Below are 17,102 nucleotides of genomic sequence, written 5' to 3'. Positions count from 1 at the left end.
AGGAACTTCCGAAAACGCACTTTTCTGAAGGATTAAAAAAACTTGAAAAGCGATTGACCAAGTGTATAGAGCTCCAAGGAGATTATGTTGAAAAAAAAAATTACCCCAAAAAATTGTTTTTATACTTCATTCTAAGGACTTATTGAACTACCCTCGTACTATATTAGATGGGAATATGCAAGCTGCCATTCTGGAAATTTGTAGATCATTTTTGGGTGAACAAGTTTTTTCTATTTTTTTTCTTATCTTTTGTCGTTTTTCAAAAAATGTAATATTTCAATTTTGATCGTCAGTCTTTACAATTAAAACAAAAACTACGCATCCTATAAAAATTATTGATGACAAGTTTAGACGATTTTTCACTCTTTTTTGGAAGAGCAACTTGTGTCTTTTAATTTTTTTTTCATAACTTGTATAATTTGTTCAAAATTTATTTTGTTTCATTATTTTTTTTTTCTTAACTTCTTTGTGCTGTGTTCAAAAAATTTAATTTTTAATTTTTAATGTTGTTTTTTATGAATAAAACGAAAAACGACGTGCCCTATAAAAAATGATTAATAATCAATATTTTTATCTTTTTTGGCTGCATAATTTTTGTTTATTCATTTTTATTCTTATCTTGCATAGCTTTACCGCTAAATAAATTATTTTATTGAACATTATTTTTTGTTCGATAAAAATTCTAATCTTTGACTTTTCGAAAAGATTCAGAAAGTTGTTATGATAATCTTGTAGGTCATTCTAAAATCAACATTTTTCTTTTCTTGACTCTTTTTCATATCGCACGCTGTATGCCTCAAAATGTTCATTTTTGTTTGTATCTTTTAATTTTGAAAATGCTATAACTCTGATAATTTTCTTTTTATCGAAAAAAATTTATTAGAATAAATTGTTCAAATTTCCGAATACTAGAGGTCTTCATAAAAGTCATTTTTTCTGATTCAGAAGATCTCAAAACATGGATATTTGATAAAAACCTACGAAGTAAAATTTGACATAAAGCGAATACATTCTCATTCGAATTTTAAAGTCCAAACTGTAAAAAAAAATTTATATAAATTTATACTTTTTGGTTAAAAATAGAACTGTGTAATTCCAAAATATTCTAGGTTAGTTGAAAATTTCACAATATAGCAGAAAATTAAATGATTTGGTTTGAAATTAACTTTTTTGTTAAAAATTTATATTTTGGTTTGAATTTAATCATTTTGTCAAAAATTAAATTAGCCATTTTGTGAAAAATTATATTTTTGGGTTATAAATTCAACTACTTTGTAGATAACGTAATTCGACTTCTGGTTCTTGAAAATCGAAGGATTTTTTTGAAAATTGATGTATTTTATTAAAATGTATGCTTTATGGTAAAAAAATCGTCTTGCTTTAGAAATCATCTTTTTGGTTCAAATTTAATCTATTTGTTTAAAAATTCATCCTTTTTAGTTAAGCTTGCAAATACTTGATTATTTTTTTAAATATTAACCTGTTTAGTTGAAATCTGAACTATTCCATTTTCAGAAAATTAATCTTCTGGGTTAAGAAATTATCGTTTAGGTTGAACTTCGTTGTAGAAAATTGATCTCCCAGTGGGCACAAAACTACGAAAATCCCAAGAACGTCTTTGGGACGTTCCTAAGACGTCTTGTGTCAGCGCAATCAACGTCTCTAAGAAGCCCAATGTCCTTAAGATGACCTAAAGACGTCTTAAAGATATGGAGGTTCTCGGGACATCTTTTGTATAGAAATTACACGTTTTAAGAACATCCCTAGGATGTCCAAAATAAATGTTAGGAAAGACGTCTTAGAGATATCCCAAAGACGTATCAAGGATATCCTTAATTTTTTTGCACACAGGGCTTTTTTAAGATTCATAATTTTCGTTGAAAGTTCATCTCTTTTGTTGAAAACATAACTATTTTGTTGAGAATTCTTTCTTCTTTTGTTAAAAATAAATGTTTTATCATAGAATGCAACTACTTCATTTTTGGTTATACAGTATGGACACGCTGGAGCTTACACGGAGAACTTGAATGCTACTTGAGTTACACAACAGCAGGGGAGAAGCCGTTTTACAGGGGCATTTTTAAATTTCGCGCCTTTGAAGTTGCATTCAGTTCAGTTGGAATCCAAATTGTAATGGAAAGTTAACAGTTTAGGATCAAATCAGAATAGTATATTAAACTGAAGGTGGCACTGTGTGTATGAAGAAAAATGAAAAGCGTGACATTTGATTTAAAAAATTACAACATGAAAAATAAATGTTTTCAAGCTGGTATTGAAAGTGATAGTAAAGGTGAATTTAGAGGGAAAGAGCAAATAATAATAAGTTGGTCCCCTTTTGGCATTTTTTAAACAAAAATATATTAAATAAAGAAATTATTCTTTCTGAAAAATTGTAGAAAAGGAAGAAAGGCTTTGTTTGTAGGATTAATCAGAACTGGTTCAAAATATAAGGTAGGGGAAGCTGAAAAAGCACATCCTCCAGCATAAATAAGACCTTTTCTAGCTAGGCTAGAGCAAGGTTGTAGTGGTTAGAACCTTGTCTTGAGCTAATGAGTATTGATTTTTTATCTAGATTAGATTTGTGAAAAACCGGTTTAAGAAATGTTGATGATTGAAAAAGTTGTGAAAATAATATTGACCATTTCCTAACAATTTTGAAGCATGTTCAGAAATCTTGATTTTAGTTTTTATATTAATTTACGGGGCGTATATTGAGGCCCCATGAAAGATTCTGGGAATTTTGAGCCATGCGTGTAGAAGTGGGTAAAAGCAGAAAATGTATTATTAATAAAACTATTGAAAACTATTTCCGGAGAATTACTGTATTTTGTATAGTTAAGCCTATTTTAAAATCAATCGTTGGTCGGAAGAACTTTAGCGAATAGGAAGCTAGGAAATTTAGCTTGGTAGCCGCTTTACAACTCTGTCCTTAAAACCTTTCAGTTTGTAGTAGGATTTCAAGAGGACAAAACTCTTTTCCAGGTTGTATTGGGTTAAACCATTTTTTGTTATATAGAAAAAACTGTAGAGAGTATTGTGGACTGAATAGTTAACCGTAAGAAAGGTTTTTATTCGAAATTTATCGGATAATAGTTGGAATCTAGATACTAATGGTAACTCCTTTACTTCTGCTTGCATGTCAATGATAGGTGTGTATATACGGTATCCAGATATCACACGCAAAAATCTATTGTGTAATTTGTTTAATTTCTGAAAGAAGGTATCACCACTATAAATGGTTAGGACATGGCTACCATAGTCGAAAGAGCTCCTTCCCATGGCACAAAATTAAATTTGGAGAATTTTTGGGTGAGAACCCCACCACGTATCACATAAACACCTCAAAATATTAAAAACTTGGTTGGACAGTTGGAGTGGAAAATAATACCGAAAAATGAAACTGATTCGGATGGAATAATGGTTTGATCATCTATTGAGATGGAAACAATATCTGGTAGATTTTGTATTGGAATTGGGAAAATTGTTAGTTTCAATTTTTTTGGACAGATAAATAGTCCCCTTTCCTTCATAAAGGAGTTAATGGAATTTAGACTTTGTTAAAGAATAGATAAACATTCATTTAAATCGTATGATGTAAAATAGAGGAATAAGTCATCGGCGAATTCCAAGATTTTACTACCCTGGTATATGATTAAGCGCTGATTAAGCGCTAAAAACACAACCCTGTGGGAGACCCCTCATGATTGTAAATGGTCCTTTATTTGCACCACTGTTTCTAAAGAAAACTTTCCGTTCGTATATTGATTTTTTGCTTGAAATAGATAAAGTTCTAAGGATATGACTGCAAGGTTGTCGGCACAGGAACGGTTTTTCTGAAACCATTTTGAGATGACGGTAGAACATTCTGATTTTCTATCCAATGGACCAGTCGATTCAAAATTAATTTCTCCGTTGTTTTTAAAAAGCAAGAGGCCAAAGCTATAGGTTTACATTTCTTTTTTGTACTTTTTGGAAGAAGAGTCTGGGAAAACATTTTCATTGACAATATAATTTAGAATGTGAAGCAGATGTAGAAGGGAGGTTTTTGGGAGGTTTTCGTACTACCTCAAAACTAATTTTATCCAAGCCAGGAAAGGATTTAAGTTTCAGACTATTTAAAACAGCAGTCATCTCCTGGAAAGAGAAAGATTGCCCCAAAATTTCCAACCGCTGCAACATGTCATTGTTGATTGGAGATAGAGACGAGGGGTTATTATTCTAAAAGGAAGAATCACTTTTTAGGAAGGAGTTTGGGAGAGTTGGCATTTCTACATTAGAGCAATCATTAGACATCATTAAAAAATTTCAATGTACGCATTCATATCCAATGTATCCAAATTCATGGAACTAGAAGTAGGCGAAGGAGGGGTCATTAAATTATGGCGAAATCATCTAATTTTATTCCAAACATTAGCAAGAGGGGATTTATACGATAAGGATTCACAATATGATTTGAAACTAGAAACCTTAATGGCTTTAAGTCATTTAGTTGCTAGCGCCTGGTATTTTTGCAAATCATTGAAATCTTCATACTTGTAAGAGGCCATGTAGTGTTTATATTTATAAACACTACAATTTTTTCCTAGAAGGCTTTCTTTCAATCTTAGGGTCCGCCTTATGAAGGACATTATCTATATCCATTACGAACATTTAGCAGCTTATAGTATGCATTAATAATATCATTTGATGACTGAAACTCGGGAAGATTGTCATCTTTATGGAGAGATGACAAAAGGACCTGAACATTTTCCACACTACTTTCTTTAAATTGTATTTGTGCGAAAAAAACTGATAGTATTTAAATGGAATGTTGAAAGTAATGTTTATTAGGAAGTAATCACTGCCCATTTTATCATCTAGAACCGACAAAGTAGCAATTAGTTTAAAGTTTGAAGATACAATCGATAAATCTATAGCTGATCTGGATTGTCCTAAACGACGAAACAGAGATGGTTCTCCATTGTTAATAACAAACAAGTCTGTATCAGATAATGAATTGAAAACTGAAATCCCTGATGGACAAAAAGATTCGCAACTCCAGGAAGGGTGATGTGCATTAAAGTACCCCGCGATGAGTAAACAAGAAAAATTTTACATCGAATCAAAAAACGTTTGCCAGTTAGTTGGCCTAACGGAAGCGCGAGGATTCCTATATACATTAACAGTGAGTAGTTGTCCCAAACCAGTTGGAACAATCACTGCTAGGGTATCAAGTGTACCATCAAGATAATAGAGTGAATCAATCTATTTAAAGGCGATATCATTTTTAATAGCAATTAATAGGCCACCCACTGCTTGATCCGGGTGATCCTTTCGTATAACGTTAAAAGCCTTGAAGAGAAATCTTGAGTGGGGCTTAAGCCAGGTCTAGTTCAAGAGGATGGTATCAAACTCGCATGAAATTTTTTAGTGTGAACCTTTTCTAGGGAAAATACCCCGACAGTGCCATTAAAGAATGTTCAGGGAGGATTCTGTAGCCATCATCTAAGAAGAATTACTGTTAGTAGCAATCTGTGAAAGGGGTGCAAAATTAAGATTTTGAAAGAGGTTAGAGAGGGAACTAAAATTGTTTAGCAAGGAAAATAAAGGAGCCATCTGATTGCCATGTTGAGCTAGAAAAGACATGATCTGTGAAAGGGTTTCTGCAATTTGAGGAGTAAGTGATGAGTAAAATGAGGGAGAAGGAGTAGAAGGATAGGGGTTGATATTGTTTGGGGGAAGGGGGGATATCAGTAGCATGACTGGTATTAGAAGATGTCGGAGTTCTGTTTGAGTGAATCAAATCGGTGTGTCTATCGCCGAGGTTGGGATTCCGGGGAAAATTTTATTATTGAGCTCGTTGCTCATTCTGATTATCTACGCGTGGTAAGGATGATAAGTTCTTTAAGCAAGTAGTTAACGTCAAAGCTCGAGTTGTTGCATTGCGCACGTTTTTCTCTTAATGGAATAAGCGTGTGGCGTCGTTGATGAGAAGATTTCTAAATACCGTAATTTTCCTAATCGAAATTTGATCCAGGAAATTTGGACATTTCTTGCCTGATGCTAACTGAGAGCCCTTGCAGTTGATACAAACAACATGTGATTTCTCATGGGGACATTCAACCCCAGTGTCATGGGGAGCCTCGTCACAGAAGCGACATCGAGGGCTTTTACATTGTTTATTTACATTTAACACTCAAGTTGAAGAAATTAATGCAGTCCGGAACTTCTTGACCCTTACATCTAATTTGCACTGATTTTGTCTGCATTTGATCACCTTTCTCATTTTTCGCTACGAAACGACGAACACTAAGAACTGGACATTTAGAACTTGACTGCGAATATCTAATGGTATTGGCATTAGAAATATCAAGAGGTATATCTCATATTATACCTACACGAGCGACCCGATAGTTGGGAATAAACCCGGTAAGGTTGGATTTAGCCAAGTGGTCAAGACTATCAACAATTTTGTTGGCACTCCTACCATTGTAGTATTCTACCTAAATTCGCGAGAGGCTAGACTTTTCAGTATGTTTGATTAAACCTGGAAACGAGGTGTGTAAAATTTTTCCGACCACCACAACATGTTTTGGTTGACAATCCCTCTTTGGTACTACCGTAATAAAAAAGGACCTTCGTTTTGAATAGAATAGCGATTTTCCAATAGATTCTCAGTGGAGTTAAAGTCTCTAGGAACACCTGTGTGAGGTATTTTGTTTTTTTCAGACAGAGAGGGATCCGTCAGATGTGAGGAGTCACGCTTCCCCGGCCTCTCCCTTAAGGAGTTGAAGTTACGGGGTACTACGCGTGTCGACGAAGAATTCAAGTGTTGAAAGTTCTGAGATTCTTGGATTTCATGGCTGAAGTTAAGTAAAGAGCTATTTACGACATTTTGGTCCAATTCTAATTCAAAATCCATGAAATTATCATTATGAGCAGACGATCTGACTTTATTTATAGCACCATTTTTATCCAAGGGATTCGAGTTCCCTGTAGGTTTCGCCATATTATGGCGCAGGCCACTTGACCCACCTGTGCTTATTATTAGGTAAAAGAAAAAGAAGGTCCTAGCAGTAAGGAGAAAGAAGGAAGTGATGGCGCGTTATATCCCAGCGACTGATGCAGTACCTTATAACTTTGAAATGCAACGAACGATCTGTTCTTGATGGCGTCTCAGACGCAGCCCTTGTATTCATTTGAAGTTTAGAATTCAACTATGATACCTATGATGAACTTGATCCGAAGGTGCACAGAGTTGGCCGAATGGCCTATCCGAATGCCACTTTAAAGGCACGAAATTTAAGAACGTCCCTGTAAAATGGCTTCTCCCCTGCTGCTTCGCAAATCGGGTAGCATTCAAGTTCTCTGTACATGTAATCCCCAGCGTGTCTGTCCCGTGTATATATATATATATGTGTGTGTGTGTGTGTGTTTATTTTAAATTGATATTTTTAATGAAAAATACAAACGTTTGTTTCTGAATTAATATTTTTAGGTTTGGGTTTCCATATTTGGTCAACAATTATTTTTTTTTTGTAAAAAATAGTGTACTTGGATTGAAAGTTCAACCGCTTTGTGGATAATTAGTCCTTTCAACTCTCGAATCCTAAAATTTTGTTGATTGTCATCTGGGTACTTGTTGAAAGTTGAGCTACTTTGTTCAATAATTTGTTTTTCAATGTTGTATTGTTTATAAAAACAGGATTATTTGGTTGCAAGCTTAGGTAAAATTAGTCCCATAAGAAAATTTTTAGTGCAAAGGGATAATCTTAAGACAATATATTTTGCATTTCGAGTCATAACTTAGTGTTTTAACACGTTTTTCCTGATGTATAAGATACGAAATATTATCATGCGTAATTTTTACAATACCTTGGAAAATAGAAAATACTTCATTCTTGGTAACTGATAAGTTTATTTATTCAATTAAGTACAAACAATTTGCAGTAGAAATACCCAGAAACATGCGAAATTACAGAATTAGAGTTCGACACGATAAAATTGGCATATTTGGAATGCGTTACACATGGAAAAGATGGTAATATTTTTATTTCAAATCACATATTTATAGATATCCTTACGGACTTTATTTATTTGTTTCTTCTTCCAATTTATGAAAGCCCATTGTCGAGACTCCCGTGGTATCCATAGGCTCGAGCAAGCCTCTTTCTATTTTCCTGCTGAAGCTTCTTTCGTTCCTCCATTTGCTTCTCTACAGCTGCTTCTTTGGTCAATAATTTTTGTAAATAGATTTTTGTAGTTCCAGGTACTGTTATTAATACGTAATGGACGTGATTTAAGGCCATCAGATCTTGTGTCAGGGGATTGAATTCTGACAATTCCTTATAGCTCAGATACTCATGCCTATCTAGTTTTATCCGAAAATGTTTCGGGGCAGGACCGGGAGGTCCTTCAAACTTATAGGACAGTCTAGCCTCATAATTAGCTAAGCCAGCTGCATGGAAATAAACGTCATAGTGTCGAAAACTCTGTGGGCTTGGATTATGCAGCCAAGGAAGTTGTTCTCCGCCTCCGGAGAGTTCACCATGGATGACACCGCCTTTATTCTCCAGTACCACATCAACGTAATTAGCTGCGCTAACACCACCTGCTAATTTAGAAAAAAAAAATGTATAATTATAAAGTTTCTGTAAACTAGTACAGCTTAAGGATTCAACAATGTTGATCAATCAAGTATTTCTCGAATCTTGTATCTCGAGTTTAACTCGTCATATATAAGGAACCGTACACAGTCATACAAGATGATGAATTTTAAATGTAGATGAATTCCATTTTGGCATTAAATTAAGTAACTTAATTTCAACTAGAAATGGAACTTAAATTCAGTGTCTCATATCTGATATACGAGTAATATGATAATTAACTGACAGGTACGTCGAGTTTTGGATGATTTTCATTCGCGTGCTGTGAAATTCAATTGTGCTGGCAGAAAGGCGTGCGCGAAATGCGATCTGGCGATGCGCAAACACTTGGATGGATTTCGGCGATTTTAGAAGTGGAGCCAAGAGAGCAGCTGATAGTATACAATATGGCGTCGATAGCGCTGGATAGTATCGATCAACACTGAGCTCATGGTTGTTATTTCGTCAACGTTTCCTATTTTGACATATGTATTCATATCTATAACGGATTTTGATTATAAATCGAATAAACGTACACATATGATACAAAAATATATGAAAAAGGATAGAAGATTCACGTTCTGTACGTGGTAGCTTGAAATGGAAATAAGTGCCTTGTTTAGTGTCATTAAGTTCTTTCTTCCCTCTACTAATCTCATCGACTTGGAGGATAAAACAACTTGATTTATTAGGCAGAATGAATAATCTATTCAATGCTCACATTGAAGAAAATGTAATTCCTAAAATTATTCTTTTTTTAATTATATATTAATTTTATGTTCCTAATAACTGAACGATAGCGCATAAATGTTATGAATTTCAATAATCAGCTGACTTAAATTAACCTATAAGTTTCATTTAAAACGCACGCGTTGACGGAAAGTGAACAATCTTTCTGTCTGAAATTAACCTATAAAGTACATTTTACGTACATAAAGCAGTTGACTTTCAACCGAGCGCGTTACTTAAAGTCATGTTATCATCATCAGTTGACTTTCAACTGGCGAATGATCCTTTTGGTTACATCTGAAAGTCAACCGCCTTTTCCTACTGAAATTCAGATTCTTGTATTACTGTGTACTTTTAAATTATCATTTAAAAAGGAGAACATTGAAGTGGATTATATGGCATTGAAAAAACTGTACACTTTAATATCTATAAATCTAAACAAGTTCCGTCTTTGCCCGAATGGTAATTTAACGGCATTCAAATGCATTGATTGTATTCAATACATTCGGTCGGAAAAACATTAAATGGCATTCGACTTATTTGTTAATTAAACGGCGTTGAACGACATTAGTTCCATTCTATACCTCCGATCACTGAAGGCATTGCCTGGCATTGAACTGATAGGTCATTTAACTGCATTCAATGGCATTAAATAATTAGCATTAAAAAGAAGCCACTTTAATGTCATATTTTTTGTGTGGATTCAAAATGATTCGCACCAAAACTTTTGAATGCCAAGAAGCGCATTCGGAAAAAAACGGAATTTTTTTAGATTCATAGGCATTCAAGTGCACATTTTTTTAATGCCATATAATCTACTTCAATGCCCTCCTTTTTACAGGGTAAGTAACGAATTAAAGGCCCTCTTTAAGACCCCCCCCCCTCCCGCCCGTAAAAAACCATATAAAATATTTCTACTCCCCCCGCCTCTTTTTACTGCACGTAATTTTTAGTTTCCAGAAATGTGTTACTAGTTATCGCTAGTAAAATTAGGCAGGGTGTCCGAGAACTTTATTTAAAAAATTCCCTGATTTTGTCTTGAATAATTTTTTATTTTTCTTGAACTTTAAAATAAATAAGCGAATTTTCAATAAATAAAGATTTTTTACTCAAGAAATAAATAAAATTGTATCTAAACTGTTGAAACTCTTGGCCACATAACGAATTTTCTCTACAAAAATTTAATGTTCAAACGAAAAATGTGACTTTTCAGCAAAACATTAATTTTTCACGAAACTGATCCATTTTAACCAACAAAAATGAAAAATTAAACAAAAAAGTAGTTGAATTTTCTCTTTAAAAATATTTCAGTTGACTTTTCACTATCAAAATATAAAATTTGAAAAAAGAAATAAATTCCTGCAAGAAAAATGAATTTTCAATTGAAAAAGACGAATTTTTTCAACCAAAAAGTATGAATTATTAACAAAATATTTTAATTTTCTTCTAAGAAAGATAAAATTTGCACTAAAACTGATGAATTTTTAATAAAAAACTAACATTCTTTTAAAGTTAAGCTTTCATCCAGAAAAGGTTTTAGTTCATTTTCAACACCAAAATATAAATTTTAAACAAAAAGTAGATTTTCTATGAAATAGTATATTTTACAATTAGTAATGAACCATAAGAAAAAAATAATTTTCAACACAGGAGTTAACCTTTCAATCGATTAGTTAAATTTGCAAACGAAAAGACGTATATTCAATCAAGAATAATAATTTTCGATTAAAAAAGTTAGTTTTCAGAAAAAAAAGAAATTTTTAATCACAAATGTAACAGTATATTTTTTGAAATTAAAGACCAAGTCTCAACAAAAAAAAATGAATCTTTAGAAAATATTTCTGCTTTAAACGAAAAAGATGAATTTTATACGAAAAAAATAGAATTTAAATACACTAAAAAAATTTTTATCCAAAGAAGATTCCAGTTCACTTTCCAACACCAAAATAAGAATTGTAAACAATAAGCTAATTTTCTGCTAAATGGTCGCATTTTTAAGCAAAAAGTTTGAATTTTCACCAAATTGTTAAATTTTCAACCAAACAGTTGCATTTTTGTTTGAGAAAAATTAAAATTCTCCTGCTAAAACAGATCAATTTTTAAATCAAAAAGACAACCAAAAAAGGATGTATTTTTCAGGGAATTGTTAAATTTTCATCCAAATAAAACTTTTTATTTCTTTGATGACAAATTGGACTATTTTGTTGAAAATTCGAAAATTTCAAACGTTAGGTTAAAAGTTATGTATATATTATGTTAAAAATTCTTTTTTAAGGGAACGAAATTTAATTTTTTTTAACGGAAAATTTAACTTTTCTATTTTTTGTTGAACGTTAAAATTTCTTCCGGTTAAATAGTGGAAAATGACCAACAAATGGAAATCATAATATTGAAATTCTATTCCACTAGAGGATAACCTACAGGCACAAAGTGCGCTGTGCGCAAAATAAAAAAAAAATTTTTTTAAGAAATGAGTTGAATTTTTAGGTAAACTTCCAATTAAAAATTAAAAGCTGCTTTTCCCAAATTCCAGATTTTTGTCAGAGTTTTCCAGAGTCGTATCATAAGTTGAAGTTGAGTCACAAAATCCGAGACATTTTTCACCGTCGACAGAAACACGCTCATTTTTATTCATATTTTGGGAACCTGTGAAGGTTTCTATATTTTGGTTAGCTTAGATTAAAATTAATAGATTAAACATAGGGTGCTCTAAATTTCAAATTTTTTCCCGCAATTTTCATAAATCGTAACACGATATAAATTTAAAATAGAAAATCAGAGGGATTTTCGGCGTTCAAAGCAGATTTTTTTAAAGAATATTAATTTTAATATTATATAACCTCCACCACCACTACTTTCCGCACCAGGATCTATCATGCATTTTGATTCCTGCAGGAATCCAGCAAATACGAGGAGTCTTTACGACATCGTTACGACATCTTTACGACATCCTATGTCTATGTCATTTCCGTGTCTTTGCGACATCGTAAAGACATCGTTAGATCATACGCCTTATTTACGATATCGCAAAGACACCTTAACGGCATGGACATAGGATGTCGTAAAGTTGTCGTAAAGACGTCGTAACGATGTCGTAAAGATGTCGTAAAGACGTCTCCAAATGTTTTGCCCACTGGGTCGTTCATTCGAGAAGATAATTAGGATAGAAGTAGAAATATTGTTGTTTTCACATCTCGAACTTTTCCGTATTTGCCAAACCTGATAGCCTGGGCGCCTTCAGAATAGTTAATTATTCCAACTTATGAAAAATAAGACATAACAGCATTTCGAAATTCTTAAGATAAATAAATTCAAAACCCTTTAAAATCTTTTTAAGTCCATTTAACTTGTCTGAAGTTCTCGAAAATTCATTGGAATTGTTAAAAATACCTTTAACAAAATACTTTAAAAGTTTTTGAAATACTCTAAAATATTTTATAGCTCTGGAAAATGTCTTGGAGTTATTGGAAATAACTTCTCATTTTTTAAATCCTTTGAAATCCCTTGAGGCTATTGAAACCGTTTTAAAATTTCCTGGAATCGCCTAAAAAATTAAAAGATCTTAAAATGAATTTAAATTTGTAGTCATACCTTGCAATATTTGAAAAATTCTTTATATCTTTTAAATCTTACGAAATGCTTCAATTGTTTTAAATAAATTGTTTGAAGGAAAATTTGCTTAAAACTATCGAAATCCTCGAAAATCTTATTGCATTTTCGAAATTCCTTAAAAATCTTTAAAATTGTTTGAAAATGTTGACAACTTTCGAAAATCCTTTCAGTCTTTTCAAATATCCTAGAGTCTTAGAAATTTTTGAAATACTAGGATAATCTTTAATTATTGTGAAATTCTTTAATAATACCTTTAGAAATTTTCGAAATTTAAAAATTTGGTGAGAAGATTTTTAATATCTATTAAAATCCCATAAAAAATCTTTGAAATTTCAGAAAGCTCCTGGGAATAATTAAAAATATCCTAAAATGTCTCAAATTCTTTGAAACCCTTAAACATCCTTATAAAGTTCAAGAAATCAAGAATCAAATCATTTCAGCTTTTTTGTTTGACTCGTATATTATTAGAAAAATTTAATGAAAAAAGGCGATTTTGTTAAAATTTTAGCTTTATTGAAACAATTAGAGGTCATTTTTATACGTGTAAGTAAAGTATATCATTTCCACCAAGGTATAATATATTTAGAAGTTATTTTTCTTCTAAACGGTGACTGTTTCCACCTCATGTGAACGCTCACCGAAAACATGTTTAAAACTTAATTCTTGCTTTCAATTTCATTTGATTTTCATTGAATGCTAAAAGAATAACGGAGAATAACGTTACTATTTCCTAAATACAATGATATAAATGAAAACCTCACAAGTATTAGAAAATCATTCAGGAAATAAACTTTGATATTGTTTAAATGTTTCATAAAATAATTTTTAATTCGCAGAAAACATATTTCCAGACAATGAAAAACTATTTTTAAACAGTATTCTCAAAATCCCAATTTCTAAATATAATTTTCTAAAGTGTTCCTATGATTAAGAAATAAAGTACAGTTTTTAAAGATTGATTATGAATTTATTAATTATACTTAAAAGATGAATATTTAATCGAATAGTATTAAGAATTTAGTAATGATATGGAAAATATTCAATTTTTTATTTAACAGTTTATATGGTAGATAAGATACAAAATTGTTTGCCGTCTTTCATATTCAATAAGCATGAAGGACAGTAAATAGAGATGTCATTCAAAACGAGTATTATTTAAAAGTGTCAAAAGCTAATCAAAGCTAATTATTCCAAGGTTTATTTCGTCATATCCATCAATACATATGATACGTGTGTTTACATTTTTAATAAGAGCCCAGTGGGCACAAAATTTGGCGACGTCTTTACGATGTCAATACGACATCTTTGCGACAACTTTACGACATCCTATGTCCATGTCGTTAAGGTGTCTTTACGATATCGTAAATAAGTCGTATGATCTGACAATGTCTTTACGATATCGCAAAGACACTGAAACGACATGGACAGAGGATGTCGTAAAGTTGTCGTGAAGATGCCGTAACGATGTCGTAAAGACGCAGTGATCCCAGATCTGAAACGAGATGTGCTCCAATATTATGGCAGGGCTATGTTCATGTGAATGTAATAGGAGACGCTGTAAATGACTGAGTTGCGCGCGCAACCCATTTCTCCTCTTCTGAATTTGAAAACTCGAAGGTGCACGATTGCCGGTCGGAGCAGTTCGGCAATTCTATTTATATATCTATCTGCTAACTGCTTTGAAATAAATTCAGGAGATTGGGATTTTAATATTTCCAGATTTCGATGCTGGCGTTTCTCATGGTTTGAATAGATCGCGCGCCTCTTGATATGCGTATATTTTGAGGTTATGTTATTTCATGTATAAAATATAAATTATATAAATATTAATACTATTATATAAAGTCGTTCTGTTGTAAATGCAACTATATTGTTAAAAATTAAAATCATAATTTTTGGGTGGAAATACTCTTTTTGTTTTTAAAGTTAAACAATTTCGTTGAAAGTTCATGTCTGTTGTTGGAAATTGACCTTGTTTAGAAGAACTTTAATCTTTTTGGTTGAAAATGTATCATTTTTGGTCAAAAATGCAATTGTTTGGTTAAAATATCAACTGTACATCTTCTTGGGTTTAAAAGTCGATTATTTCACTAAGAGTTGAACTACTTTGTATAAAAAATACGTTTTTTTATCAAGGTTTTTTAATTATGGTTGAAAATTTAACTATTTGGTTGAAAGTTTAACTCTTTCATTGAAAACTCATATTTTTCGCTTAAAAAATTCAACTTTTTGTAGATAATTAGTCTTTTTTACTTTAAAATTAAATAATTTTTTTTTTAAATTCATGTATTTTGTTTAAGATTTGTCTTTTTTTGTAAATCATCAATTTTATTGCTCGAAAATTCCTCTGATTGGTTGAAAATTTAACAAATTTGTTAAAAATTAATTTCTTCTGTTAAGAATTATTTATCTTTATCTGAAAATGTAACTATTATATGATTGATTAGAAATTAATCGTATATATTGGTTAAGTTGGAAAATCGTTTTTTTATAGAACATTAATCTTCTTGGTCAAAAATTCACCTTTTCCCTTGAAAATTTAACAATTTTGTTGAAAATTCGTTTTTTTTCTTGTTCAATTCAATTTTTTAGCACAGTTTTTATCTGAAAATTGTACTATTCCATTTTTGATTGAAACTTTATCCTGTACATTTTATTAGTTAAAACAAGAAATATTTGATAAAAAATTTATTTATTTTATTCAAAAGTAAACTTTTGGGTTGGAAATTGATTTATTGTGTAAATTCGATTTTTTCCCTAAAATTAAAAAAACTGAAAACTCAACTGTTTTGTGAAAAATTTTCTGTTTGGATGAGTACAACAGTTTCTAATAAAAAATGTAAGCCTTTTTTATGAAGATTCATAATTTTAAATGAAAATTCATCTCCTTCGTTAAAAATTTAAGGATTTGGTTGAAACTTCGTTTTTTTTTTGTTGAAAATGAAACTGTTTTGTTACACCGTTCGATTTTTAAAATTGTCAATTCGTAAATAAGACTTTTGAGTTTGGATTTATAAATAAAAATGTAAAAATTATTAATATAAAGCGACTTAAAATAAACGAATTCAATTTATAATTTAAAACGTTCCCAATTAAAAAAGAATTTAATTAATCCATTTTTATTGATCAAAATGATTCAGTCTTTAACATTAAAAAATTTATTTATTTATCCTTCAATTCGAAGCATTGAAAGCAAGTTTATATTTTTTAACCAGAAGTCCTTGAACTAATCCGTTTAAAAATAAGTTTACACTGTTTTATAAAAAAAATCATCTTGGAAATTTGTCATTCTCTTTTTTTTTAGTTGAAAATTCAATTATTTTGATAGTAAGTTAATTTCTAACATTTTCAGTTGGCAAACTAAAATTTTTATCTCTAAATAACAATACAAAAATATTAATCTGGAACAACTAAAATAAAAACAATGTGACTTTTATTTTTAAAAGTTTTTAGTTAAAAAATTAATTTAATCGTTCAATTTTTAATGTTACGAACTGAAATTTTATTGAATTATTATCATTTTGAACCTTGAAAATAATAGCGTAATTTGTATTTTTTAACCAGAAATCTCTAAAATGTTAAAGTCATAAAAATTTTAAAATGGTAATTTCGTATTTTAAAATAATTTAATTTAAAAATTTGTAAAATTAAAAGGTGTTAAAAGTTTGTGTTTTTTACGTATGAATTATTGAGCGTTTAAATGAAATATTTCTGAATTAAAAATTTGTCAAGCTTCAGTTTTAAAAGTTTAAAATTCAAAAGATGTCCACCTCAAAAAAATCATTTTCAGATTAAAAATTTTGAATTTTCTAATTTCATCCTGAATTTTGAATTGGAACAGGAAATTTTTGAAAGCAATTGTATGTATTTCTGAATTGGATCAGAGATTTTTTGAAGAAAAAAAAATAATTCAGATCTGGGACAAGCCATTATAAACAACTATTAAAAACTATACAAATTTGAACAGAGTGGTTCGAAATAGAAAGCCTTGAATTGTTAAAATTGCAATGAGCTAAATTTTAAGTTTGAATGCTACAATTTTAATTTAGAATAATATTCAAAATTAATTTAAAACTTGAAATTATTTGAAATAATTTGAAACACGATGTATATTTTTGCAGATTTAAACAAAAAGCT

The sequence above is a fragment of the Belonocnema kinseyi genome, chromosome 5 (genome assembly GCF_010883055.1).
Source record: "Belonocnema kinseyi isolate 2016_QV_RU_SX_M_011 chromosome 5, B_treatae_v1, whole genome shotgun sequence".
NCBI classification, from domain to species: domain Eukaryota; kingdom Metazoa; phylum Arthropoda; class Insecta; order Hymenoptera; family Cynipidae; genus Belonocnema; species Belonocnema kinseyi.
This window is presented reverse-complemented; position numbering follows the sequence as displayed.